This window comes from Hippopotamus amphibius, chromosome 2 (genome assembly GCF_030028045.1).
Source record: "Hippopotamus amphibius kiboko isolate mHipAmp2 chromosome 2, mHipAmp2.hap2, whole genome shotgun sequence".
Classification (NCBI taxonomy): Eukaryota; Metazoa; Chordata; class Mammalia; order Artiodactyla; family Hippopotamidae; genus Hippopotamus; species Hippopotamus amphibius.
Genome location: NC_080187.1, coordinates 69522629 through 69538819, shown reverse-complemented (window position 1 = coordinate 69538819; position 16191 = coordinate 69522629). Strand labels below are relative to the sequence as shown.

At 42.6% G+C, this 16191-nt stretch overlaps 1 protein-coding gene across 4 annotated transcripts in view; it reads left to right on the top strand.

The window, feature by feature from the left end:
- The window catches only part of NTRK2 (neurotrophic receptor tyrosine kinase 2), a 345813-nt gene that overhangs the window by 130011 nt on the left and 199611 nt on the right, over positions 1 to 16191 (top strand). The window lies entirely within an intron of this gene.

Sequence of the window (16191 nt, the reverse complement as noted above, 5' to 3'; positions counted from 1 at the left end):
GAGTGGAATGATTGCCTCAGACAGACACCATGTAGACAGTACAGCTGGGAATCTTTGTTACCTGGCCCTTTTCAGAAAATCCATGCCAGTCCCTGATGTGGAACACGAGGGTGGGGGTTTTCAGATAACCCAGTTGACACCACACAAGCTCAAGCTGCCTTCTTTTCACGTCCAGAGATGCAGGTTTGGCAAGGAGGGGAGGTTTGGTGGTCTCGGGTGTTGATGTTTGCATCTGTCTGGGGCTACATCCAGGAATATTTTAACCCTCACCTTCAGCATTTAACAGTACATAGGAACCTCAGGGAGAGAGAGACAGAGAAAGGAGATAGTGTATCTATGAAAACACCTAATTACAAGAAAGGAGATTAGGGAGAAATAGACTAGAAATGAGAATGAGACATCACCTCAAAGTGGGGGCGTCCTTGTCTGTTGCCATTGGTACATTTATTTACAGCAGCAGTCCCCAAACTTTTTGGCACCGGGGACGTGTTTCCTGGAAGACAGTTTTTCCATGGACGGGGATGGGGGGTGGGCAGGGCTGGTTCAGGAGGTAATTCCAGCAATGGGGAGCGATGGGGAGCAAGCGGCAGATGAAGCTTCACTCGCTCGCCCACTGCTCACCTCCTGCTGCGTGGCCCGCTTCCTAACCCAGGGGTTGGGGACCCCTGATTTATGGGACACGGGCAAAGGCTCCTGAGGGCTCTTTACGTTCCTCTTTGGGAGACAGAATTAACAGGTTTTAAAAAGGCAGTTCAGATGAGCTGACAAAATGGCACAGTGAAAACAAAAACCAAACCAAAACATTACAGTGAGGTACTCTTTGAGGTTAGATATAGCTGTGTTTTTTTGTTTGTTGGAGATTGGGCAAATCACTTATCTTCTGTTTTCTCATCTCTGATAAGAGGGTAAAGCACGCTTTAAATGCGTTCATGTATGCAAAGTGCCTCACACAGTCAGCCACGTGAGAAAATGGTCACTGTTCTTCCCCTTTCTGCTGCTGCCTTCTTTCACACATTTGTCATTAAGGTAGATGTGAGTATCGTCCAAGGAGGGAAATGCTTGGTTGTAGGGGGACTTGGGAGGTCTGGGACGAAGGCCGAATCCAATGTTAAGTAGGTTGGATTCCTTTTCTTCGTGTCTTTATCTGAAACACGAGCATTGCACCCTCATGGACATGTTTCCATCTTGCCGTGTTTGGTGCGAAGACAAAATCTCAGTGAGATAACAAGGGGAGATGAAAGCACAATCTTGTGACATCTGTATCTGGGGAGAAAACTCCTCCCTAGTCTAGGATCTGAAAACATCTGTGGTCTTTATTTTCCTCTTAGTGTTGTCATTTCGGGTAAACTCTGAAAGTTCGGGGATCTGAAGGATGGGGTTGGGCAGACCTCCCCCTACATCGGCCTGGCCTTTGGTCCTTGGTGTTGGCCTCTAGCCTGGGCTTCTCCACTGCTGATGTTCTCAGGCCTGCCGTGGCCTCTAGCATCAGGCCTGCCCAGGTCCTTCTGCGGCTCCCTTGCCTGGTTTCATGCCCACTGGCAGTCTTGGCCACTTCTCTGCCCGCCTTGGGTGACTGGACTTTTGGATGTTCTCGCTCAGCACTCTGGGCTCTAGGGAAACCTGGAGGGCCCAAGGCCATCACATATGTGGGAGCAGGTCAAGCACGGTGCCACCTTACAGCTCTCAGGGGCCTTGGGAAGTGGGGATACATGTGGGGCAGTTGCTTCCTCAAGCAACCCCAGGCTCCTCAGCTCACACATTCTCAGATGCCAGGGAGATCTGCTGGTTCTCCCTAACCCGGGACTCGGCTGAGGGCTGAACCATCTTTGTACCTTCTCCGTGGTACCTGGTTCACGCTCACACTGAGTCTTTTCTCTGCATAGTTCTCCTCTCCTGGAACCCCCTCCTCTGCTCCAAATTTCTTTGTCTCCTTGATCACGTAACTGAGGGCACCATTCTTCTCTCAGGGTCACTTCTGTGACCTTTTCAGAGGCATGGGGGAGGTTAGGCTGCCCCCACCCCCTGGCTGTCTGGGGCCCCAGGGTGGCTGTCCTTAGGGCATTTCTGCCCTGGCTCCCCACATTATTGTAACATGGGTTGTTGCAGAGAGTTCCAGGTGTCACACACCTGCCACAGTGTCACTTGGAAGTTGATTACTTCTCTTTGGTGATAGTTAGGGTACTTTAGTTTAGAGTCTTTCTTTCCCTCTACTTCTCCCCCTCTCCCTCTCCCTACCCCGGAGAATAACAGAAATAAGCCCAAAGCTTCCGTAAATTGTGTCATTTAGCATTGTAAGCAAAAACAACCAACCACTTAAACAGAAGCTTATTTGTTTCCCACAGCCAGAACTCCTGGATCCAAAGCTGTTATGGTGGCTTAATGATGCCTTCAGGGACCCTGGCTCTTTCTGCCTTTCCCTTCTGCAATCCTTAGCAGGTAGACCTTTTCCTCATGTTCATGACCTTGTGGTTTCAAGATGGCTGTGTTGCCTCCAGGTGTCAAATCTACATTCCAAGCAGAAAGAAGGAAGAAGGCAATGAGGTTTGGCCTTTAATTCCAGAAGAGAGGACCCCCACCCCTGGACTTCTGGCTGTATCTCAATGACCAGGATTGTGGCATGTTCCCACTCTCAGCTTCCAGGGAGACTGGGAAATCCATTATATTGCCTTTTCTCCCTTAAAGGTAGAGGGAGGCAAGGGAAAAGGGGTGTGTGGATGGATTTTGAATAGCCAGCCCACAATATCTGCCAAAGGTCAGATGGAAGCTTTTGGAGAAATAGTAGTAAAGCTGTTTCAAAAGACGGTATTAGTCTATGATGTCATAGGATGACAGTTTGTTTAGTTTTTCTGACAGTTCAAAAACTCTGGCTGATTCAGATCATTCATTTAGTGAGAAATTGGTTTGGTGGAGTATTTGGGCATCTTCTGTGAACAAAGAAATCACCAAATCACTAAATAGTTTAATAGTGGAAATAAGACGGGGTGGTAGGAATCATATTCCACTGCCTTAGGCAACAAACTTTTTAAGCCCTTTAGAAGAGGTCTCGTGAGAACAGTTGATGAATTGTATAATTTTAAGTTCTTCTTTTCTTTGGGGTAAGGCTGAATTACCCCCTACGTGCCAAAACACGCTGGAAATTCTTTATTGGCTTAATTTCGATTCCTATATGTATATGAAAGTAATAAAACTGCATTTCTTTAAACATATTTCATAATTTAGAGCTTTCATAAATTCACGCTGGCTTTTCTTTCTAGTACGCCATAAATTAGATTCTACTGCATATCTATCATGTCGTGGTAAGAATATTGAAACAGTATGAACGTTCATTTAAGGAGGAAACTTAAGGTGGCAGAAGGTAGAGGAAATAAGGTAAAAACACATCAGGCAGGTAGCTACATTAATCAAAGATTGGCAAACCAGGGCCCGTGGGCCAAATGCAACCTGCTGTCTGTTTTAGTAAATAAAGTTTTACTGGAACAAAGGCAGCTCTTTCCTTCACATATTGTGTGGCTGCTTTCATGCTACAGTGGTGGAGTGACATGCTAGTTGCGACAGAGGCTGTATGTCCCACAAAGTTGAAAATATGTACTATTTGGCTCTTCACAGAAAACGTTTGATAGCCCCTGTATAACCAACCCCGTCATGGTCATGGGTGATTCTGTGATAGCTGAACACAGTGACTGTGTTCCTCTTGCCCTCCACATGGAAATCACTTTAATGTCTAGGTAAAAATAATAAAATAAAATAAAATAAAATAAAATAAAATAAAATAAATACGGAATTTAGCAGAAATGCATTCAGAACTCCCGACCAGATCCATTGGGACATTTATTTTCAAATGGAAAACAACTGGTTCCATTTCTGTCTTTGGCTTCCACCAAAAGAGAGAAGTGCTCACCATGTTGACATTTTGTTCCAGCTCTGAGTCTGTAGCCAGCACCACAAAGGCCCTGAGTTTGCCCTTCACTGGCTCTGTGTCCTTGAGATGAAAGGGGGAGACTGTCTGGGGTGCATGGGCTGCAGGGTCTCTGAGTTTCCTTTCTTCATTCACTAAGTTCTCTGATTCTGTGATGACATAGATCATTTCTTATCTAAAACACGAGGATTCTTTCTATTCACAGTATCAACCCTGAATTGTCTTTTCCATTTGGTGCATGTATTGACCAGAATGTCCAACAAATTAGATCTGTAGTAAACATTCACAACGCTTTTCGAACATAAAACATTAGCTGTTTCAAAGGGACAAAAGCTGAGAGCTAGAGTGCAGGAATAGCTAATATTTATTGAATGTGTATTATGTGCCAGACCTTCTTCTAAGCACTTGCTATGTATTAGCTTATTTAATCTGCACAGGAGTCCCAAATGAGAACTATCATTAGCTCCATTTCACAGATGAGGACACCGAGGCAGCCCTCCCAAGGTCGCACCATCACTGCATGTTCTAGCTTCAGATCCCTACTCTCAACCATTCTTTTCCTACCTCCCCGTGGGTCAGATTTTGCACAGCAGCTATTTTCCATCTTCACAGCAATCTACAGGGAAAACAAGTATGAGAGATGTAGATTGCAGTTCCTAGAAATTATGGACACTTCTGAAAATTAGAACAAGACTTTTTTTCACTTACCAAAAACTTACTCTGCCCCATCAAGGTCTCAAGGCTCCTCTTCTCAGCCTCCTGGTCTGCTAAGTCAGATAAAAGAAAATTATGACAATAGTTCAGGCAGTACAGGTTGGAAAGTGGGTCATTTTTGTGAAATCATCTTTCTTTGCCAAAACCATTTTTGAATTCTTTCTCGGAATTAAAAAAACAAACAAGCAAACAAACCATGTGGAACAATCTGTAACAGATGGTTATTTCGGCTCTAGGTGAGTTTTTGTCTTTATACTCTGGGACAGAGAACTCTTGCTTTGGCTACTCATCTGTTATTTCAGCAAACTGCCAGCTAGGAACTATTGGAGCTTATGATGGTTTAGGATGGGATTTTTTTTTTTTCCTAGAGATTAGCACATAAACTCTCTCCATTTGAATTCTGTAGGATTTTAGATGCTGTGCTACTGAGGATCAACCAGAAATCTAACAGTTCAGTTGGGGGTGGGAGAGGTGAAATGGAATTAGTTAAAGCACAAGTTAGCCCTCTTCTCCAGGTTTAGCTTCCCCTGGAATATACAGCAATAAAAAGCTAAACTATGGTGTTCATTATGAGCTCAAGTCCCTAATTAATTTATTTTATGTTAATTAAGTTTATAATTATATACTAAAACATTTACTTTCTCCCTGAAGAAATTGACTGAATCTTCTGAAGGGGCTTTGTGACTGTAATTTAGGTGCAATTAGCCAGTTAAATTTAGTTAGGGTTTGGTTCATTTAGCTACTGCTGGAAGATGCTAGATGGGAGGAAACAAGCAACGTCTCAGAGGCGACTCTGGATCTAGAGGACGTGTGTCTGGAGGCTCTCCCCTGGGCTTGGGGCAGCTGGTGCAGGTGTCTAGGACCAGGGAAAGTTGAACTCTATCAAGGCGAGCTTTCATATCAGTCACCTCTATGTATTCCTCAGCTGTGGAACTGTAGACTCCTGTAATTGTGGATGAATTTTTTTTCTGGTTCTGGAATTGGAACTGAAGCCATGGAATGGTTCTCAGATGTCTTCCACCAGGGGTGTGAAATCCTTGAATCCCTGGCACTGACCAACTTTCAGACTCAGTGATATCACCAACTGGTGGCTACCATTTTGGCATCGAAAGGCATCTTTCCTTCTGAGAGTGGCCAGCCCATGGCTCTGGTAGCTGTGGTTCAGCACAGCCCTCCGCCAGCAATCCCAGGGCTTCTAACTGAGAGGACCCACTTGGCAGGAGTATGAAGATGGAAGTTTTGGGCAAAGTTCCATTCTGGGAATTTTTACTTTATAGCTCATAACAAAGACTTTATTTATGCCTATGACTGAAAATGCAGTTGAAAGCAGTCATTTGCAGTAGCTGCTGAGTTGACTGTGTACAGGGTTAAAGTGTCCTGCTTGTGACTGTGAGTGGAAGTCTGGAAAGCACTGCAGCGTGATTATTCTAGTGGGTAGCACAAGAGCATTCCAGCAACACCCCAGTGGTGGATGGAGCAAGGGTTCTTCTTCTTTAAAGTCCACTTGGTTCTTGAGGCATTTATTTCTTGGTGGATGATAGAGGTCCTTACTTTGGAAAGGAGGCTGGAGAATTTTTTGTCCTAAAGTGCTATGCTGAATTACACAAGGTAGTTGAAAAAGACATTTTGGTGTCCTGTTATCCACAATGGAAGGTGGCTTATTACTGTGTGATTAGTGAATGAAACATATACTTACTATAAGGATTTACTGTATAGCACAGGGAACTATATTTAATACCTTGTAATAAACTATAATGGAAAAGAATTTTAAAAGATTGTATATATACACACACATATGTATAACTGAATCACTTTGCTCTATACCTGAAACTAACACAATAGTGTAAATCAACTATAATTCAATAAAAAATATACTTAAATCAAATAAAATATGATCACTTAGCCCCCTTCTACCTTTATGTTTTTATCTGTAAAATGGAAGTGCTAACCTTCCTTTTCATTTCACAATATGCACATGATAGCCCCTTCCCAAAAGGAGTGTGTTATATATATACTTGAAAAAGTGTAGGGAAACCAGATTTTTATAAATTGCCATATTTCTCTTGCTTACGTTATTTAGTAATATTTTCAGAAATGGTGTATCTTCATTTCTGATTGGTACTTAGCTTTAATGTTCTTTGCCCCCAGTATTTTAGCAGAGTAAAACAGACAAAACAAAACAACCACAGCAGCACAATGGAGAGATAACTTCCAATAAAGTAGAATTTAAATTGGGTTTTTAAAGAGGAAATCATATCATATTGAAATCTGAAACATGTTCCACTCAAGAAGCAAATATAGTGATGCCAACTTATGCATTAGTTCTTCCCAGTCCACAGGAGAAAATGGAGAAGGACCCAGAGATACAAAGAAAGACGAGAGGGAGACGGACAGACAGAGACAGACAGACAGACAGACAGACAGGATATACCTCCAAAAAGCCATTTGGGCAGCCCAGAAAAACAAAACAGGAAGATGGAAAATTGGGAGATGAAAGAGAAAGTTACTTGGTTACACAGCCTGGAACAAGGCAAGCATTTGTGAAGGTATCTGCTAATCTCGGGGGCTTTAAAGATATGGTCATTAGTTGGTTCAAAGTCATAGCAAGCATTTACCACAAAGCCCTGAAAGGGCTCAATGAACATGGACCAAGGTCAGGAGAGAGATTATTCCAATCGTATTTTTTTAAATGAGTAGGATAGTTTGGAATTTCTATGGCGCCGCACTTGGTCTAAATGTCATAATTCTAGCAACTGTTGTGAGCGGAGGAACCCGTAAATGGCAAGGATAGTATGAAGTACTCATATTAACTCTAGTCATCACAATATGTTAGATTTATTTCATCTCTGTTCTAGAATGGCCAACTGAGGCTCAGAGAGCCCCCACCCCCCCCCCCCCCCACCCCCGCCAACTTGGCCAGGGTTACGCAGCTCAGAGGGACGGGGCAGAATCCAAACTCAGTTCTGTGGGCTTCAGGTCGCTTCCTGCTATCTAAGCAGCCATCCAGGTGGTTTTCTTTCAGGCCTCATGCAATTCACAGAGAAGATAAACATGTAGGGCAACTGTACTTATTAAAATTCTGATTCCTATGGTAGCTGTGAGTACAGCTCTAGGATCTTGAGCAGTTAAACGATGCATGGCAAATGGCCATAATTATGAAGAATGAAAGAAAAATTTATAATCCAGTCATTCCTGCTCTGCCCGTGTAGTTATACTCTGTCCTTTCATCTACGTGATGTTTTAAGATTTTTACAGCTTTCACATAAGGCAATGCATTTGTCCATCGCATGTCTTTCTTTGAATGCCTCTTGTGCTTACGTGGGTGGTGATCTCTGTTTTGAAATAAGAATGTGTGTAGAGTTGCGGGTAAATAGGCTTTCCCTTTAAATCACCTTGACTTAGTAAAGAACTTCCTATAAGGTATGGAAAGCATTCCTGAAAATAAGGTCAGATGTTTGGATACACTAAATTTTCATTAAAAGAAAAAAAAAAACTAGAATCCATTGTTTTTCCAGTGTCTTGGTTCTAGTTGATTCTTGGCCCGGTTGCTATAATTCTTAACCAAGCTGTTATATTTGGTATTTCATGTATGCCATGCATACTTTATTTAAAAAGGAAAATAAACTGTGAAATCTGGTGCGTGTAAAAATGCAATCTCTTGAAAATTCAGAATTTTCTCCATGTATAACTTGTATCTGAACCAGAGAAAGAATCAAGGCGTAGAGAGAATCTTCCTGTCTCTCAGATAGGGGTGTTGCCACGTTAAATCACTGAGGTTGGCGTATGTCCAGCTGCCGTAAGACATTGCTGTGGGGTTAGTCAGGGTAGTGAGGTGGGATGGACTTTTTCCAAAATGAGCTCTTAGGGCAAATAAAAATGTCACTACAGTGGAGACTTCCAGAGCTTAGGGGTGAAGTTAAGTCAAGCTGGGGGTTCTGCTGGCTGCCTAAGTCTGAGTGCATACAAGGCTGCGACTATGGGATTGGCTTTGCACTTTTCAAGTTTCCTTTTGAGAATAGAGTAGGATCTTCATTTTATTGAGGCTTTTCAAAGTGGGTCACCTGCTACTGATAAAAGGCAGGGCAGAGGGATTGGCTGTGGTCCAGAATCCTGCAGGTTCCACCTGATGGGGAAACACTTTTGGAGCGTAGATCTTGTGCTTGGTGGTGGGAATGGGCTGGTACTCTTTTAGATTGATGAGCATTTCTGGGATATCACCTTATAAACCTTGCTAGGTAAGAGATGACCATTGGATTCACTTCTGAAGGGTCTGGTCTAGGATTTTAAATTTTGCATAGAAGAGAAGTGTCAGGTAATAGCCCTTATAGGCTCACCAAGGGCAGGTGAACCACCTTGCAGACCCCAAATTCCCCATCGCGTCTCAGGTGCACCAGAGGAGAGGCACGTTTTATTTCCTGTTCTGGCCAGATAACATCTGAGATGATGGAAGTTCTTCTGCTAATGGTGTCCTACACTAAAGGTACCAGAGAAAAAAAGGACATGTTTAGGTGGAAGACCTCCTTCCCGCCCCATGATCTTCTCCTGTTTCTGAATTTGGGTACATCCACTTCTCTGGATAAAAGGCAGAGGCCGGAGAAGAATCTTTGAAGCCAGGCAGCCTCCTGCGTATGCCTGCAGCAGCCATGGGAGCAGAGATGTGGTCTGGGAGCTGGTGGTAATGTTGTTGCTTGTGGGGACTGGGCAGTGAGGAGGCGGTTATGCGGCAGCAACACACGAGAGTGAACCCTCGCAGGGTCGGGGAGTGGCTGCATGAACTGGACTCCTTGAAGAGCCGGAGTTAAGTCTTCAGGATGTGGCCTTTGGCAGTTTCACCTTGTCTGCACCAGATCATTGGATGGCAGCCCACCTCCCAAGATGTCCTTGCCAGACAGCACAAAGGCCTTTGTTTTTAAGCCTGTTCTCAGGCAGATTTAGATAATTCATGTTTATTGTAGTCAGTTCATGGGGGTTATCAACTCCACTTCTCTTTGTTTTGCCTTCTGGAATACTTGGTGCTTAGGTGAGGTTTCGTTATCTTGTGCACTTTGCTCATTTAAATGGAGGTGAGATTTATGAGGTGCTTCTATTCAAGTGAAGGTAATTTGTTTGCCCTTCCTCTCTGCTCCAGTGGAACCATTAGTGAATCTGACTTTCCTGCTTTGCAATAATGAGCAGGGACACTGGGCACTCCAGAGACCCCCGATTGTTGCTTTCTTAGCAAGCATCCTAAGTGTTAATAATCTTCAAACTGTCTGTGAAGCATGGCTTGGAGTGCCTAATGAAAAAGTGGTGCTCCAGGACAAATCTTATTTTTACCTACTCTCTTCTTTGAAGGATCCGCTTAAACTTGGACATGGATTTAGTAGTACTGCTCTGAGGTCTTATTATCTCTATGTTCATTCTCCAGTAATTGGGGTCACCCCCTCTACATGCTTGAGGTCTCCCAAGTACATCGACGACAATGCTTTCCCTTTAAGTCCTCCTCCTGCCTTTCCTTCTTCCATCTCCTACCTTCATCTTCATTATCATCCTGTCATCACCACCATCACCACCATCATCATCACCATCATCATCACCACCATCATCACCACCATCACCACCATCACCACCATCATCATCACCATCATCATCACCAACATCATCATCACCACCACCATCACTACCACCACCATCACCACCACCTCCATCACCACCACCACCATCACCACCACCTCCATCACCACTATCATCATCACCATCAGACAGGCTCTGGCTGACCCATGTCCACTTGTTTTCTCTGGCTTATTTTATGCATTATTTCCTTTTCTAGAAATTTATTTCCAGGTCTATTTTGTCTGTGGGCTGTGTTTCACCCACAACTGAGCAGAGCTGAGCAACTTCCTTTGTGTATATTTGAGGTTCTTGCAAGTTTCTGTAGTTGTAGGTTAATTGAGCAATAGGTTTTATGTCATTTGTATCCTATTTGGGCACTAGACTGTAGTACTCTGGCTTCATATACTAAAAAGAATCACTGTCTGGAGCATTTTGGTGAAAATAAATCTAGACACAAATCTATATTGGCAGCAGTAAGTTCATGGTCTCTATAATGAAACTGATAATGCCATGCTTATGTACTGAATGTTTGAGTCATTGGTAAGCCTCTGGCCTGAGAATTGTGAAAACAGTATCTTTAAGAAGATACCATTTCACTTTCATGCTGCAAAGAGCTACCCTATAGATTTTCCAATATATGTTTATTGTCGTAAGCCAGAAGGCAAGGCACACCCCACAGGAGAATAATAGATTGATTTGGGTGTCTCACTGTGGTTGTAATGAAAGCCTTTTGAATATTTGAATGCCCTTCAAACCACAAGCTCTATCTTTTTTTTTTTCCTACTCTGCTTACGGCATTTTTAGGTGATTTCACAGATAATGGCCTTGGTCTTTGGATGAGCTCCACGTCCTATGTGAAATCCCTGACATGGTAGTGCTTGTGGCCTTGGACACTTTTCATCAGGCCCTGCTGATCAGATCACATGCTCCTTAGAATTACTGAATTTTAATTGTGCAATAGCTTTGGCTTTCCTTACACTTTCAAGCTTTGCCAAGAACTTTGTGTTTCCTGCTTTAATTTTCAGCTCATAACCAAACTTCATTTTGCAAAGTCAAACCAGAGCTTTAGAAGCCTTGCTGACCGTCCTCAGCCTTTTACTTTAGTTTTTTGTCTCCAGCTAACAAGTGGACAACAGCTTCCCTTTTCCTACTCCCACACCCCATAACTTTGATCATCATGAGAGAATGAACTAAGTCTAGCACTTTTTCCCCAGGAGCTTAAAATGCTCCAGAAGGCACTCACTAGGTGTTCTTGCATCTAACTCTGCAACCTCTAGTACACTTCAGACCAAATGTGTGATTTTGTGCAGACTTGAAGTGATTTGGTTAGCTCAGTTGCCAGCGAGAAGCAGTGGATCCTACATTGTATTGTCGCCTCCTCTCTCCTCCATTTTGGTTCTGTTATCAAGTCCGTCAAAGTTTTCCAATAAAACTCAGAGTTTAGACATTACTGTGCTAAAACTTAAAATGCATTCTGTCCTTGGCATCATGCGAGGCAATGTAGGACATAGAAGATGTAGAGATGTGCTCTCTCTGCCCTCCTGTGCTTAAAGTCTGGGATGCAAGGAAGTAAACAGAGAAGAAATACACGTTTAGCAAAAGTACAAAAGAAGAACACATGAATGAGAATGCCGTAGAAGTTAAGAGGGGGTGAACTGAATACTCATAGGAGACGGCTTTTACACTGGATCTTCAAGAATGGTGAAGGCTTGCTTGGTGGAAGGAGATCTTAGGAGGTGTGATGGTGTATAGACAAAAGGAACATTCTTGCGAAGCAAAGGGAGTGTCTGAAGGATGGTTAAGCAACTTCTGGAATGAAAGAAAGTCCCAGGGCCTAAACTTACCTATTGGGAAATTTCTGCTACAGGTGCAAGTGATACCATTTTAAAAGACGGACTGACCATCCAGAGGTTCCGAACTTAGATTTCATCTCTCACTCTGCTCCTGGGTGACCTTGGACATATCACAACGGCTATTTGGGCTGAGTGAGTCACCTATAAAATAAAATTAAAAAGGCACAACAGCAAGGGCTTGTTGATACAACAACCAACAGATATTAAATGCTCCACAGATGTCAAATTAGGACAATTGGGATTTAAGCCCAGGTGCTGAAATAAAATGGAATTGCACCTGGCCCAAGTCTGACTATGTGACTCTTTCTTTTTTTTAAAGATAGATCTACTTTTATTTACAGAGAAAGGTATCTAAGATACATTGTTTTTAAATTTATTTATTTTATTTATTATTTTATCGGCTGTGTTGGGTCTTTGTTGCTGTGCGTGGGCTTTCTTTTAGCTGCAGTGAGTGGAGGCTACTCTTCGCTGTGGTGCGCGGGCTTCTCATTGCCGTGGCTTCTCTTGTTGTGGAGCATGGGCTCTAGGCACGTGGGCTTCAGTAGTTGCAGCACATGGGCTCAACAGTTGTGGCTCACGGGCTCTAAAGCGCGGGCTCAGTAGTTGTGGTGCACGGGCTTAGTTGCTCCACGGCATGTGGGATCTTCCTGGAGCAGAGATCGAACCCGTGTCCCCTGCATTGGCAGGCGGATTCTTAACCACTGCGCCTCCTAGGAAGCCCTGACTGTGTGACTTTTTGCCCTCACCATTTCCCAGGCACCTAATACTATGAGAACACAGGAGTATATTCTCTGAGTTTTACCTGGTAAACATTTTCCAGATGGCTCCGGGGACATTTGTTTTGCTTTCCGATGCAGGTGAGCTACTATCTTGGCACCCTAGCCACCGTCCTGTCCCCAAAGTGGCACCAGGCCCTGCAGACACCAAGCTGGCAGTTTTCTACTTCTCCAATGACAAACGTGATAAGGTTTGCTTTTTTAGATTGCAGCTGCATCTTTCTTCCGCTCCCTTCGCATCCTTTCGACTCAGCAGTTTTCCTTTTTGCTCCAGATAAATTGCTGTTAATTTAAATGTACTGCAGATCCTTGCCATTTTATGGCTGATTGCCTCTGAGTAATAGGAGGAAAATGTGTGCACGTTTGAATGTAAAGAAATCTAAATGGGTCGGAAGCCAATGGTAAAGAGAGCACAGCGCTTCACTGACCTTCAGCCCCCCAGTCCTTCCCTTGGAAGAGGTCAATGAGCAGATCCGGAGTCAGCAAATAGCAGAGACACATCCGGGTTTTTCTTCTCTGCTTTCAACTTCACATCACATTTCTCATTCAGCACCTGCTTTATCCTTGTTCTTATTTAGCTCGGCTAAGTGTAAGCAGTGGTGGCAAAGTTTCTCTAGCGTTGTTTTTGATAAAGGAGCTGTTGTCACGATAACTACTGTGCACCGTTGGAATTCTGCAAACGCTTCAGAATGTCACATTGTCAAAATATCTATATTTCAGGCTTAGAAGCTAGACAGCTCGTTTGGCTGCTAAACTCACAAGATGTTCAGCCATTTGTTGTGGTCTAAAAACTTTCCCCCTCACTAGGAGAAAATAATTATCTATTGTTTTATATCATTTTGTGGCCCCTTTTGTGAGTTTCTTATAACACAAGAGGGCACAAGTCATAAGATCCTGGTAGGTAGATTGGGGCCCTAATTGAATTTTACTGTCAACCCCTTGGAAACATAAAGCATTGGATGCATTTTCTTATAAATAGTTAAGTCTTTAAATCAAGCTAATTTTCCATGAGACGGTGGTGTATCTTAAGTGTATCAATGGTGTGTAAAGATCAGATGTGTGGAAAGGACTTGCCTTCCTTGAGGTGAGGGGTCGTGTAAGTGACACTTTGAATACGGCATACTGCTTATCGTTGTAACAAGCTGGCTTTTCCTCAAGAAAGACATCGAGTGTGTTTTTTAGGGTGGCTTCACTTGCTTTTCTTCCATGGGTGTGTGGAGCTGAGATGTGTGGCTTTGAGAAGGATGCATCACAAAAGGCAAAGCAGAAGAAGGTTAAAGAGGGGCATGACATCAACTTAAATGGGGCAAATGCTGTTGGAGCCTGAATGAATGGCAGTCAAAAAGAGCTTGCGTCTAGTCAGGCAAATTGTGTCTCCCAATTGTAATAATTAAAGAGCCTGTAGTGGGGTTTGGGGAGGTTCATAGGAGAGCAGAGTGGGCAAATAGAAGCAAAGGAAGAGCGGCCTGGTTCCAATTAAACATTCTGACATTAGTAAACTCTTCAAGTTCTTGTACCATAAACCCAGTAGAAATAAGATTTGCATTAGAAGTTTAATCTGCTCTGTAATTTTAATCAAATAAACCCTTCAAAATTGCATGTGCAGAGAAATTTATATAGTGAATCAACAAATATTTTTGTTTGGAGATAGTATCTTCTATTTTTGTTTCACCAAGTTTTTCCTGTTTTTATTGGCAAACTTGACACCCTCATATTAATCCTATTGTTTCAGTGTGAAGAAATTTGAGATACACCCTCTTAAAACCTGAAAGAGTAGCTAAGGTGTTTGGTTAGCTCATTTGGTGTCCTTGAGCTAGTGCCTCTTAAACTAGTGCTGCTTATGTTTGCCTGGAGGCTGAACATTTATTTAGAAAGAGACAGCTATGAAGGAGACTTAATCATGCCACTGTGTACTTCCTAAATTCTCGGTGGTTTGTGGGTGATTAAATCCATAAACGATGTTTGGCATCTCTCCCCAGTTCTTTTCCTGAGACTCTGAGGGGCGGGAGAGAGAAATGCCATGGAAATTAAGCTCCATAGACTCTTTTAGTGTTGTTGTAAATGATGATACAGATTGGTGATGGTAATTACAGCTCTGGAGACAGATGACACCAGCACTTGGCAGACCAGACACCAGGTTGAAGAAGATCGAGAGTCTGGAGGGTAGGCTTTAGAAGCATCTTCCAAAGCTGAACTTTAAAACATCTTGGGAACGTCTTGGGGGTTTCTACTATGATGTCATCTATTTTGTCACTTATGAATCTGATGAAGATTCATGCAAATTACACATAGAATTCCATGTAATAAAACCTTCCCTGTTCCTGCTGGGTTTTCAAAGGCAAGTTCAGAGAGAGTTTGTCCCCTGTGCACAACGTCATGGCAGGGGGGCCCCAGCACCAGAGCTCCTGAGTCAGAATCTGAGCTCCATCACACACTAGCTGTCCAGCCTTGAGCAAGCTGCTTCACCCTCTGGGCCTCAGTTTTCTGACCAGTAAAGAGGGTGTAATAATAGAACCTATCTCTTAGGGTTATAGTGACATTAAAAGGACTGATTTGGGCAAAGAGCTTAGAAGACAGCTCTGCACAAAGTAGATTAGCTGTTAATGTGTAAGTTATTCACTCATCTTTCTCCATCTGTGGCCAATGAAGTATTTGAAGTCAAGGAACTCCGTTTTCTTTATTTTTGCATCAGGTATTACAGCGCTCAGTAAATGTTTTTAGAATTAATTGATATTAAGTATTTATATGTTTTATATATTATATGTACTAGATACTATATGCCTTATATTGTATATGTAATGTGTATACTTACAATATACTTCATGTTGTATGCTATATACCATATGTTATATAATAGATTATATATATATATATACACACATACATATATATGCCATAGTATGGCGTGATACTTAATTAAATACAGGCAGTTAATTATTTAATAGTAGGATTCCTGAAAAAGAATCTAAGTCTTCAATATTTAACTGGTTAAAACCAGCCATTTCGCTGATCTGGCTGAGTAATTACTCAGTTATTTTAGGAATAATTTGGCTTTATAGGTGGGAAAAGAAAATTAGAATTCGGGTATATATTTGTTGTTGAATTTTATTTTTTTCCTATATATAAAAATTATCCAGGGGTCATTTTATATTTTGCACAGATTTCTCCTCAAATTAAGGTGTTAACATCTAATACAGTGGGCGGGGGCGGGGGGGTGGAAGTGTGTGCAGAAATCCTTTGCATTTCTTTCCTGTGTTTCATGTGCCATGTAAAATCGGCTATGAGTTTCAAACTAAGTTGTGTGATAATGAGACTCCCATTTTCTCCTGATTTCTGTTTT